General features: G+C 41.3%; 1 long non-coding RNA gene across 1 annotated transcript; it reads right to left on the reverse strand.

The window, feature by feature from the left end:
* Window positions 1–338: 338 nt before the first annotated feature.
* On the reverse strand, window positions 339–2,676 carry LOC120109243. Its single transcript, XR_005510206.1, has 2 exons — window positions 2,482–2,676; window positions 339–853 (listed from the first exon to the last, which is right to left on the reverse strand). It is a non-coding gene; the product is annotated as an uncharacterized LOC120109243 (long non-coding RNA).
* Between the last annotated feature and the right edge of the window lie 11,277 nt (window positions 2,677–13,953).

Genomic DNA, 13,953 nt, shown 5'->3' on the forward strand with positions numbered 1-13,953 from the left:
AGAGTGTCCCTGCAAGTTTTATCTTCACAAATTTCCGTCGAACCCCTCCTGTCTAATGAACTCCATTTCTTAGCTTTTCCTATGAAAATTAATCACGTCTCATTAGCTCCATGGAAGAACCAGACTCATAGTGCTTATTATGCTAGAAGAAAATTTGGTATGCTTGTTAAAAGATTCGCAGTTAATGCTTCTTTTGATGAGTTGTTTTGGATCCGCCATACTTCTATCCCAAACATTGATGGACTTGTCAAAAAAAAAAAAAAAAAAAACCTAAAAAGGAGCAGAAGAGAAAAGTATAAGCATAAAACATAATTTTCAAGGGTAGGAGTCCATATTCTTTTACTCAGCAATAATGATGATGATTTGATGATATAGACCTGAGCCACAAGTCTTAGAACAACAACAATAACAGTAGAAGAGCACTTAAAATATAGAGGTGTTATATAGCTCTCCGTTGTAAGCTGAACACGCCCAAACATGACATCAGCCTTGGGCTGCTTATTTAGTGCATGGATTGATACAAAGTGAAGGTAATATATGTTCGACCACAGAGCGGTCAATGGCCCCTGATACTAGTATAGATAAGGTTTTTGTGGCAATTATGGTGTGGGAGGACGACCACGGCATCCGTAGATCCTTTTGCAGGGAAGTCGATGCACTGGTGGAGGGGGAGGCACTGGTGGAGGGGGACGGCATCTGTAGATCCCTCTGCAGGGACGTGGATACACCACTGGTGGAGAGGGAAGGCATCGGCCGTAAGGCTTGCCCTTGCCCACTACACATGGTTGCCTACTCGGCGCTAACGCACCACGAGAAATATGCCCAGCATCCGCAGGCTTCTGGCCATCAACTTCTGCACAAACCAATTGTCAATTATTATTTGCATTAACTTAGAGGGAAAGATGTATTTAATTTTCTTTTTAAGATAAAAGATCGAAATTTATAACGTTCCAACAGCATTCACCAAGATCTACATTTGCCATTCATTTTTTAAAAGGAAAAATAATTGAAGGAAGTTTCTTACCTCCATTCTAAACTAGTTTTACTAGATTATACTAGGTTATGAAGGAGACAAAGTAAGTTAAATTCCCATTCAACTATTTTAACATAGCAGTATGATGTGTTACAGATAGTGATGTCAAACCAATTGAGTGAGCAGGTCAAACTCAGATCAAGCTTCAGCTTGAGAAAAACTCAAATTGTAGATAAATAAATTAAATTTGAATCAATAAAACAAGCTTTTATTGTGTACGTGAGTGCGTTTGTATAGATAGGTACACAGATAGATAGATAATGGATTTTTGAATTAGGACTTTGATTAATATAATTCTTTTAATCAATTAAATATTAATTTAGACTTGAGTCAAGCTTAAAATCAAGCTATAATTCAAACTCAATTTAAGATTATTGAGCTGATCAAGTACACCCGTCTTCGAGTTGGTTCGAAATTAAGCTTGAAATATTGATAAGAAAAATCGAACTTGATCTTCGAGTTTCTAGCTTAAAATTAGTTTCAAATTAAGCTTAATCAGGCCCAAGCTTAATCAGACCCAAGCTTGATTAAGCTTAGCTCTCTTAGACCCCTAGCCCTTGATGGCAGCATGTGGGCAACCAGTCTAATTCATGTCAGGCCTCTTCCACTTTCAGATGGAAGGCATCTATTTTGTGCATAAAAAATTCTAATACATGCCTGATAATACCACTTGTGGTAACTCAATATTAAACCACCCCTACCTATCACATTAATTTTCAAAGAGTAAACTTGTCCCTTCATATCATGCAGCCAGAGAACATTATGTGCCTACAGATGTCCCTATCTTTATTGCTTCAAATATGAGATAAATTTCTTGTAATAAAGTGGGAAAGCTGGAAAAAAAAAAGAGAACAAAAAAGAATGGTTTGGCTCTAACTTATGTTTTACTCCATATTCTAGCTACAACTTATGCGATATTAATTAAAAGAAAGCAATATATTTTTCATAAAAGAAGTAAATTGGGAGATTAAAAAGGTGTTCTGATTTCATTAAGCAAGGCCACATGTCGAAGTCAGCGAGGCCATTGCAATTGAAGAACAGAAACTTTTAAGATTAAGAGGGGGTTCTGATTACACTGAGCATGGCCACATGCTGCAATCAATAAGTGTACATCTCCCACAATAAATCAATAGAAAATTTCAACTTCATCTATGCAACAGTTATTGTGTAAGTCTTTATTACTATGCCAACACCGCTCAAAGTTATATTTTTGTCCCTTCTGGTATTTGAAGTATCATTTTTTGGGGTCATAGCTCGTCATATGCCGGTTAGAAAAACCATACCATGTCTGCTGCGATGAATTTGTTTTCACATTTTAGTGTTAAACTAGTGAGCCTCTAAAAAATGAAACAAAATAAATTGGTTGGGCAGAAAAATGGAGGAAAAGAAAGACATAAGAAACACAGATAAATAAGGCTTGAGGAAAGCCGACATAAGATGACGCTCACTTGTTTGTGTATCATGGGCAAGATCCCTGGTAGCCCTGGTAGCCATACTTGGTTGGATGATTAAACTGCAGAGGAGAGCCAAAAGGATGAAAAACGCCTTAAAAGGCATCATATTTTTTTTCTAGTTTTTAGTAATCCCCACTTCCTTGTTCTTCCGAGATGCGATGATCCTTCCACCCATCTCCTACTTATAGCACACGGTCAATGTGATAACTAAAGTGGAATAAGAGCATCCACAGAAAGAAGCTTCTTTTAGTGGTGCATGTGCTGCCGTTGGCTCTTGACTTCATAATTTTATCTCTTTTGGCTCATTCGAGTTGTGCGGTTGTCACTTGGCCTTGGTTTTTTTTTCTCCCAGGATTCCAAGTAATGAAGACTTGTCCAAGGCGCGCTGCACCACAACGAGGAAGAGACGGATATGGGTAAGATGGAGCGAAGACTGCAACCACTAAGACTGCAAATGGATTGGATTAATCCATGATTTGATCCGACCTAACCCACTTAGATCTGACTCGATCTATTTTGGAGAACCCGTGGAGTCAGGTCGGATCCTAAAAGTAGATCCGTTCAATTTTTCGGATCGGATCTGGATTTACTGAATTCAGATTCGAACCGATCCATTTAAAATTTAGATAATTTTGAGTTTTCAATTCAACGACCCATCCCAACCTGATCCAATCCAAATCTGTAAATTTATTTGGACCTGTGGGCCGCAATCCATAGGGGTGCAAACAAGTTCTGTTAAGGCTCAGCCCAAATTATTGGAAGTCTTTGTAACCAATATGAAAAGATGAGAAGTGAATGGATCATATGGAACAGTTGCTAAGTTACGCACCGTTCGATGCGACGTTCGCAGCGGAATTCGAACGGGACGTCATTCATCGCATGAACGTGCCTCGGATCATAGAATTCAAAAAGTTTTCTAGATTCAAATCTAGAAGATCTTTGAATTCATTAGGAAGGGGAGATTAGAATATGAGGAAGGTTGATTAAGATTCATAAAACTGAAACTACAATCAGAAGAAATTAATTTGAAGATCTCATCTTCAAAAATTCTGCAGGTGAAGAACACCACAGCCTGATGATCTATCTAGGTTCCTGTTTGAGCCACACAATTGTTCGGCCTCTACAGGTATCCACACGAGGATCTAATCATCTGAGATAGGGTCTTACCGAAGTGTTAGTTCCTTGCAAAGACCTCTCATGACTATCATATAGATTAGAAGATAAAAATCTGCAACATACCTCCTTAAAGAAGAACCCTTTCTTCTTCAACCTTGCTCGCAATGGAGGAAGAGGAAGGAGGAACCTTGCACATGGATCTTCCTTGCCTTGCTACCGTGGAAGAAGAGGAGGATGAAGACCCCTTGCTGCCGTGGAGAAGGAGGAAGAAAGAAGAGGAGGCGTGGAGAGGAAGAGGAGAGAATTAATTCATAACTTGTCCCTTGCTACCCTTTTATAGATTGGGTTTAGGGCTCCTCCTAATCTTATTAGGAGTATGAAACTATAACCCACCCTTGGATTAATGCCAAGTGTCCAATCCTTGTGCTCATAGATGCATGACATGTGTCTATTTAATCAATTGATTAATTTTCTAATCACATTAGGATTCCTAATCTCATTAGGAGAATTAATTGATTTGGGAGCATGCATCCTACGACGCCATGTGGACTTTAAAGTCTGCATAGTGTAAACATGACTTAAGTCATATTCATCCTACGATGACATGTGGTCTTTAAAATCCGCACAAACCTTGGTTTAATCAAATTGACCCAATCATGAACCCAAATCAATTTGGGTCGAACCCAATTTGATTTGGCTCATTAAATCAGCCCAATTGCAATCCAATTGCAATCTAATTGCAATCAATTCCACTTAATTCTTCTTCTATTAACTCACTAACACTTAGTGGGTTAATTCAATCACCAATCATATTGATGATTGATTTCTATTATGATTCCAAATCATAATTATGATAGTCTGACTAATTAAATCCTCTATGTGTGTGACCCCGTAGGTTCTCTTCTGACTGGTAGTTAGAAATATTGAGATCTCCATCTCAATATCACTGAAACTCCTTTCAGTGGACTGAAATGATTTCAGTTCTACTCTTAGGGTTCACTGATCACCAAGTGAATGCCTTCGAGTCTCACAATTCACTAGTGACACCTAGCAGTATGTGGTGGCAACCCAGCAGAATGGAATATCTGAACCTCTTGGTGCAGTTAGCGTATGATACAGTCCCTCTATCATGGATCCCGACGTGACGGAGGTTATGGATATCTCGTCAAACCCCATCGTCTGTCATATGTCAAATTTATACGACTTCCAGTTCGAGATATGGAAAACTCTTTTTCCAAAATACCTGGCCAGGAATTTATTGAACTCAGTCTCATAAATCACATAGGATCACTCCTAATCTATCAAGGTCGATAGATCCCATCTAGATGCAACCCTATTCCAAAATAAACCTACTACAGCCAATTCGCACTACAAGGACCCGAATGACTAGGGCCCAAGTTTACATGCTCGTCAAACTACAACAACCTCACAGTGAATAGCTGAGGCATCGTAGGTCAAAGGACCAGTCATACAACTGTAGCATAAGTAGTTACTGACGAGTGGATCATCCATGTGACTACTATCTTTGGTCATGCTCAATACCTTGTTCTCTAACAAGTACTTGCATAATCACTCTAGTGTCTCTACACCGTGGACTCGAGACTCGTCCATCTGACTAAGTGATCTGTGCATTAATCTCAGCGGATCGATCACCGTCCCTCGTGATGGATCAATCGATCAGGAGCATTTAGAAATTAATTTCTAATGACACATGCCTCAAATTCTCAACTTCTTAAAATTATGTGTCATCATCTATTAATTTCTGGGACGATTCATGGACACATACAAACATGAATGAAAAATAAATTGCCCAATCTTATTTATTAATAAGTATCAAATTACAAATTTATGCCCCAGATTACAAATATGCGTCAGCCACGTTGGCTTTTAGGGCATACTTCTAACAACAATTTTATTTATTATTATTTTAAAATAATTGGAGGGCTCGTAATCTGTGGTCGTTATTTTTGAGAGACCGCTTTACATGTGGAGTGAACATCAGGCTTGTGAGACTCTGTAGGAGACAAGACGTCGCAGCATCAAAGACCATCACGATTATTAAGAAGAAAACCGTATGCATGTTAGCTTTATCCCGCCTTCCCAAGAGGGAATATTAGGTCAGTGGTGGGATCGATGATGCATTCCAGAATCTGCTATTCAAGGAGAGGGGTAGGCATCTGGATCCGTGACAAGCTAGGCTGGGCACTCACATTACTATTGCATGGCCAGTAGATCATTGATAAGCATCGGTTTGAAAGGCATCTAGGTAAAGGCCCAAATTAGCATGGTATGGTATGTTTTCATTTATGAACCATGTCATCATCTGAGGTTATGTCTTGCAAACGAATACACGCAAAATTTTTGTCTACAGGCATCCAATCTATTTAGTCTGGACTTTGGAGGTACTTATGTTATTAGAGATATCCATCGTTACTTAATCAAACTCTTCTGATTCTACATTAGAGACCCCACGAGTTGGGACTCAGGACCCGACCCGATCCAGACACAAATTTTTTGAGTTGGGACTGACTTATACATGAACCCGACCTGACCCGAATGATCCGTTGGATCAAAAATTATAGCAGCGGATCCGACCCAATCCGATCTGATATTCTATTGGGTTGGTTCTGGATCCAAAATTAGAAGTCGCAAAAAATCGAGTTGGGTCGGAGTAACTCATGACCCAATCCGACTTGACCCATTTGCACCCCTAGCAACTACTGAATCCATCTATATATGGACTTGGTGGATCCACGATATATTAATATCCAAATTCCACATGTGCCCCGTCCTCATCATGCAACTTATTGGCAGCACAATTTAGGAAAGGCTTGGGGTGTGTTGCACTCCTCAACAATTATTTTGGATTCAAAAAAAAAAACTATTGGCTATAATGTCACGCCCCGAACCCAGAGCGGCAGACACCGCATGCTTGCATGGCAGACTGTACAAGCATGTAAGGCAACAGATCATATCAAAGCAATGATAAATCTTTAAAAATTTATTTAATCATTAATTTATTCAATGGTTCTTACAAAGTTTCAAAATAACATATGCTAATATAAATTAAATGATCTAGCTAATCTAACTAAAATGCCAATAATTGAATAAAATCTTCAAAATCGAGCACACTGCCCAATCCCGTGCGATAATGCCTCTCGATCTAAAAATTAAAAAAAAAAATATGATAATGAGCTACACTAGGCCAGTAAGCAACATAATACCTCAGAGTGGGTTTAAATCATGCCAGATAATTAATTAAAACATAAAATAATGACTGAGAAATAAATCACAAATAAACATATTTTCTTTTAAAATTTATTAAGCATTTTCATAAAAACTCTGATGCCAAAATTTCAACATCAATAGGCTATAGCCATGTAACCTAGTGGCATAGGTCGCACAAAGTTCCAAAAAGTAGTATTATTAACCACTGGTGGTAACGGTGTCCAAATACGACTATTCTAATCACCGGTGCTGTCGTGTCGAAACCGATTTCTCAGAGATTACAAATCGATAAGGCCAACGAATAATCTCCGTTGGCGGGCCTATATCATAGCTATGCTGAGAATACATACATACAAAATAGATAACTTGCCGAGTCAAATTTTTCAGATTTCATAACATATAACATAATTTTAAAATGAGTATTAACATGCCTGACCCATTTTACTAAATACAAAACAAATATCAAAATTCAATCAACTAATTATTAATTTTGCCAAAAATTTGAAAAATACACTTTGAAGCATTAAGTTACTTACCTCTTCTCGCTTTAAATCCTACTTTAGGTAGGCAGATCAGGTTCACTTATTTAAATATCATTAAATAAGATTAACTTCTTTGTTAATTTTAGAGCTAAACAAAACCAAAAATACTATTGGACACGATCTCGTAATGGATGAATAGACCCAAGGTGAATACGGGCTGAATTCAACCCACAATGGGCACGGCCCAACAGGGTGAATAGGCCCAAACTCGACCCATAATGGACACAGCCCAACAGGGCCCAAACACGGCCTAATAGGGCCTGAACTTAGCCCATCAATGGACTGCCCAACAGGGCCTGAACTCGGCCCAATAGGCCCGCATTGGCCCACATTGAACACGGCCCAATAGGGCTCGAACTCGGCCCACAATGGCACAGCCCAATAGGGCCCTGCATTGGTCCACATTGGACACGGCCCAATAGGGCCCGAACTTGGCCCAAAATGGCTGAACTGGGCCCAAGTTTGGCCCAAATTTTGCCCACAAAGGGCATGGCCCAACAGGGCCCAAAATGACCGAAGTGGGCCCAAATTTTGGCCCTCAATGGGTACGGCCTAATAGGGCCCAAAATGGTTGAGGGCTCATGGCTCATGTTTGGCCTACAATGGTCACGGCCCAAGAGAGCCCAAAATGGCTGAATTGGGCCCAAGTTTGGCCTGCAATGGACACGACCCAAGACAGCCCAAGATGGCTGAACTAGAACCAAGTTTGTCCTACAATGGGCACAGCCCAACCGGGCCTAAAGTGGCTGAACTGGGCCCACATTTGAATAGGGCGCAAGTTTGGCCCAGTTCGGCCCATAGTGGGCACTCTTTATTCCGACGCATTCAGGAATAGGGAAGAAGAAAAAAGAGGAAGGAAGAGGAAGCCGGCGGGGTGGCTGGCCTGGGTGGTTGAAGGCCATCGTCCAGTCGATGGCCAGCCGGCCGCAGCGACAACCTGCAAGAAGGAGAAACTGAGAATGGTCTGGGTTTAGGGCTGGAGCAGAGGAAGGAAGAAAGATTGTTTTGGCAATGGAATGAAGAGCAAAGGGAAGGTAGGCTCACTGGCACGTCGACGGAGGGAAAAGACCTCGGCCGTAGCTGCTCAATCCGGCAATCTTGGGGTGGCAACGACGGCACTTTTGACAGATGGATCTCGGAACAAGGGAAGGCACATGAAGATGTCCTCGGGCGGCGTTCGTTCGGGGTGGCACACCGGTCACCGAAAGAAAAGGAGGAGGAAGGAGAGGGAGGAGAGGAAGAAGACAGCTCAGTGCTCTCAGAGGAATGATGGGGAGGGCTTTTATAGGCTCTCGAGTAGATGATCCCTTCCGGTTGCTCCGCCCATGAGGATCGTGGGCAGATAAGCACCTCAAGACGGCCGATGGCTGTTCTAACTTCTCGTAGAATCGGAGAGTTTAACTGCCACGGAGTGGCCACAACTTTACGACACCTCAACCTCATCTCTTCAAGTTAGATAGAGAAAACCCATTTGTTCTGGATTTGGGGCCTTGGCTGAAGTTGGCTGGGCCTGCCAGCTTCGGCCCATTTACACCTTCTCACATATAATCCAATACTATAGGAAAAGATACAAAGCGGATGCTAAGCTGCCGACGCTAGCAATAAATGTCGGCAGCCCCCCGAGCATACCAAAATATCTCGGTTCTTTTAATAAGCATCAAAGTTTAGCGACGCTTATAAGCATAAGAAACTTTAAATTGGACTCCCACAACGCTTTTCTAGCTAGTGTCATCAGAGTATTTTAATAAGATGTTGCTTATTAGTGTCGTTAAATTTCGCAAAGAAGATGACACAAATAAGCATCGTCAGATGCCATAACCCCTACCTCATTCGTGATCCCCCCTGTCCCAATCCAAACTCTAAATTCATCCCCAATTTCTTCCTCCTCCCCCTAGCTCTGTCGCCATCCTCCTCCTCCTCCTCCCCCCAGCTCCACCACTGTCCTGCTACTCCTCCTCCTTCGAGCTCCTCTACGTCATCCTGTTCCCCCTCCTTCTCCTCTGAGCTTGCACACCATCCTCCTCCTCCTCCGAGCTCCTTCACCATCCTCCTTCTCTTCCCCCTCTTCCTCCCTTGAGCTCTGCCACCATCCTCCTTCTCCTCCGAGCTCCTCCGTCGTCCCCCTCCTCCTCCCCCGAGCTCCTCCGTCATCCTCCTCCTCCTCCTCCCTCAGGTTTTGATATCCGACACCCGTTCCCCTTCTCTTCCGCCATCCTCCTCCTCCTCCTCCTCCTTCGTTGATGCGCAAATAGCTTTATCAATTGGGTAAATAGAAACTGCTTGATATTTTTTTATTTCCAAACTAACCACCTCAACCATTAGATCTCAAACTCATAGCTGAGCATAACCTATAAATTATACGCTCTTCTAGTAAAACATGTTATACGCTGTGTGGAGTGATTGATTAAAATCCCATTTGATTTTGATGAGCTCAAAGCATTTGAGTATATCTTGTGATTACTAATGAATTCAATTGAGTGTTTCAGTGAAAATCCTGTCCAAGTGTCTCTAGATTTTGGTTCATAGTATTTTGGATAAGTTAAGAAGTCTGCTGAACCAAAGTCTGAGACTCGAGTCGACTCCCGAGTATCACGAGTCGACTCCAAGCGTATCAAGTTCACTGGCACGAGCTCGAGTCGACTCCAGACTAGTACGAGTCGACTCCGACTGAGAACAGAAAGAAGAACAGAAAGCCTCATCTCAGAACCTGTCAACGAGTCGACTCCTGAAGTGCGCGAGTCGACTCCAATGTTCAACGAGTCGACTCCAGGGTAGTAAGAGTCGACTCCAAGAGGTACACAAAGAAAAGGTCAGAGAGCATTTTATGGACTCTGAGATTCGAGTCGACTCCCGCAATACGCGAGTCGACTCCGAGACTGTGCGACCATCGACAGACAGAAAACCATGTTACTGCCTCTGAGATTCGAGTCGACTCCCAGACAGCTCGAGTCGACTCCAAGACAAGCTTCACGTCAAAAGGCAGAAGACCAACTTTCGGAAACTGAGAGCCGAGTCGACTCCAAGGAAGTTCGAGTCGACTCCAAGACTGGATGAGCCAAAAGACAGAGAATCGGGAGTTCGGGCTCTGAGATTCGAGTCGACTCCAAGGACAGTCGAGTCGACTCGAGTGGACAAAATTCAAAATTGGATCCACGGACTTCAGTGGATGAGCCGACTCCAAAATTGCCAGGTCAGCTCCAGAAGTTGGCGAGTCGACTCCGGGTCAAGACGAGTCGACTCCCAGTCGTGACGGCAACTTTAATTCAAATTTGGAACAGTTGCCGAGTCGACTCCGGAAAAGCTTGAGTCGACTCCCGCTACAGCCGAGTCGACTCCTGATCGCGCGAGTCGACTCCAACCCACCAACGGTCATATTGTCAGGCTGCGCAGAGTATGCAGAACGGGCAGAAAAAGCAGTGTAACGGCTAGTTTCCGTGGGGGTTGGCTTAAATAGCCACAGAAGACTGTAGCAAGGCAGAGAACAACCATTCCACTCCAAGCATTCAAGCTTTCAAGCTCTGCAACGTGCTCTTCAACGAAAAAGGGGAAGATCAGCATTTACTGCAACCAACTACATCTTCCCAGCAATTAAAGCCTCCTCCTCCTGCATTCAAGTCGACTACTCATTTGAGAGGAGACCGGAGTTCAAGAAGCCATTCCTCTACTTCAGCTTAAAAGCATTTGAGGGCTTCTAAACTCCTCTTTTGATTATATTGTTTTACATCTGCTTTTGAGAAGCTTATTTTCCTTTCTTTCTATAACTTGTATTTACTTGGTTCAATCGGGGGATTGAATCAAGGAGATTAAGGTTGGTTGGTGAGCCAAGTTAAAAACCAACGTGTGTAAGGGTTTGATTGTGAGCCCGGAAAAACAATCGGGGTTGGTTCTAGTCGGTGAGCCTGGGAAAACCGACCGAGTTCGTTGTGAGCTCGTAAAACAACAAGTTTGGTTGTGAGCTTGCAAAACAACCGGCTGTAATCCAAGGGGGTTATAGTGAATTCCCAAGAGAGACTTGGGGAGTGGACGTAGGAGCAAGGGGTAGCTCCGAACCACTATAAAACTCTGTGTTTGCATTGGATTGTCTCTTCTCTTCTTCCTCTCACATCACTCACAGCACTTAGCATTAATTAAATAACTTGCAATAGTTTTTAATTAATCATCCATAACGTTTTAATTATCCAAATTAATTTAAAACCCAATTCACCCCCCCCCTCTTGGGTTGTCTATCTGGGCAACAAGTGGTATCAGAGCCAAAAACTCTTCCACTCAAGAGTTAAAAGATCAAAATGACAACTCCATTTGGATCTTCTCACATTGAGGGTCAGTCCACCCAAAGACCCCCTTTCTTTAATGGATCCGACTACTCATACTGCAAGGCTAGGATGAGAATATTCATCCAAGCCCAAGACTATGAGATGTGGACCATTGTAGTAAATGGCCCATACATCCCATCCATATATGTAGATGGTGTCAAGGTACCCAAACTAGAAACGGATTGGGATGAACATGACATGAGGAAGGCACAACTAAACTCTAAAGCTATGAATGTGTTTTATTGTACCTTAGATAGAAATGAATTCAATAGGGTCTCTACTTGCAACTCTGCAAAAGAGATCTGGGATAGACTTGAAGTGACCCATGAGGGCACGAATCAAGTTAAAGAATCCAAAATTAATATATTGGTTCATAAGTATGAACTATTTAAAATGGATTCTAATGAGACAATCACTAGCATGTTCACTAGGTTTACTGACATTGTCAATGGCCTAAAAAGCCTTGGCAAGAGCTATACTAACAGTGATCTTGTCAGGAAAATACTTCGCTGTCTACCAAGGTCATGGAAAGCCAAGGTGACGGCAATCCAAGAAGCTAAAGACTTGAACAAGCTTCCACTCGAAGAGCTCCTTGGATCCCTAATGACTCACGAGCTAACCATGAAGCAACACAGCGAAGAAGAGTCCTCCCATAAGAAAAAGGTAATAGCACTTAAATCTACTTCATCTAACAAGGACCTGTCTTGCAGTAGCAGCAGTGAAGAAGAAGAACATGAGGAAGATGATGGTGAGGCTCTTCTTGTGCGCAAGTTCAAGAGATTCATCAACCACAAGAAGTCCTATCATCAAAGGAGAGGCCTCTCAAATTTCTACCGCAAGGACAAAGGTAAGAAAAGGGAAAACGAGGGGATTGGGTGTTACGAGTGCAAAAAGCCGGATCACATAAGAGCAGAGTGCCCCTTACTGAAGAAGGGGAGTAAGTACAAGAAGAAGAAGGCTCTTGTCACTACACTATCCGACTCCGACTCATCATCCTCCTCATCAGATGATGAACAAGAAGAGAAGGCCAATTTCTGCTTCATGGCCAACGAAAACGAGGTAACTTCCGATACGCATCTTGATTTCTCTTTTGATGAACTTTATGATGCATTTAATGAGTTAATGGTAGAATATAAGGCTATAAATCTTAAGAATAAAGAACTGAAAATAGCTAATCAATCATACCTACATAAATACGATAAATTAGTTAAGGATAAGGACTTAATCACCAAAGAAAATATTGAACTTAAAACAAGCAACCAACTTTTAACTCAAAAGACTAACACCTTAACTAAAGATAATGAAAAACTAACTAAGGAATTTTCAGAACTTAACAAATATAAACAAACCTTAGATAAGGATCTTACAAAAGAACTTAATGATCTAAAAGCAGAAAATCAAACACTAACTAAAGAACTTAACAAATACAAACCCTTAGTTGAAAAATTTACATATAGTTCTGAAAAATTAAACATGATACTAAATAGTCAACGAGCAGTATTTAATAAAGCGGGTTTAGGGTATAAACCAAGAAATAAACAAAAACTTCTTAGTAACTTCTTTGTTAAAGCTGGAGAAACTAAAACTAAGAAAATAACCTGCTTTTGTTGTGGAACTATAGGACATAAGGCAAATGCATGTGACTATAGGAAAAGTAAAACAAAAAGGAAAATTAAAAGGGTATGGGTTCCAAAAGGAACCAACTTGACTAACCATGAAGGACCCAAGAAAACTTGGGTACCTAAGATGACATGATTTGCTTGTGTAGGAGTGTCTTGCAGCCAAGGTCAACAAAAACCGCTGGTATTTGGATAGTGGCTGCTCAAGGCACATGACGGGTGATAAAGATCAATTTTTCACCCTTGAAGCTAAGAAGGGAGGTGCTGTGACTTTTGGAGACAACAACCAAGGTCATATTATTGGTATTGGTAAAGTTCAAATCACCCCTTCTACTTTTATAGATAATGTTAGATATGTTGATGGTCTTAAGCATAACTTGTTAAGCATTAGTCAATTATGTGATATAGGATATGATGTTATGTTTAAACCATCACTATGCATTATAACAAATCCTAATGATAATAGTTTAGTTTTTAAAGGAATTAGACGTGGAAATGTATATGTTGTAGACCTAGAAGATCTTGCAAAACATAACCAATGTCTAGTTGTAAATGAAACTAAAGATAATGATGCTAGTTGGTTATGGCACCGTAAGTTAGGTCATGCAAGCATGGACACAATAACTAAACTAGTTAAAAGGGACTCCG

This window comes from Phoenix dactylifera, unplaced genomic scaffold, assembly GCF_009389715.1.
Source record: "Phoenix dactylifera cultivar Barhee BC4 unplaced genomic scaffold, palm_55x_up_171113_PBpolish2nd_filt_p 001945F, whole genome shotgun sequence".
In the NCBI taxonomy this organism is placed as follows: Eukaryota; Viridiplantae; Streptophyta; class Magnoliopsida; order Arecales; family Arecaceae; genus Phoenix; species Phoenix dactylifera.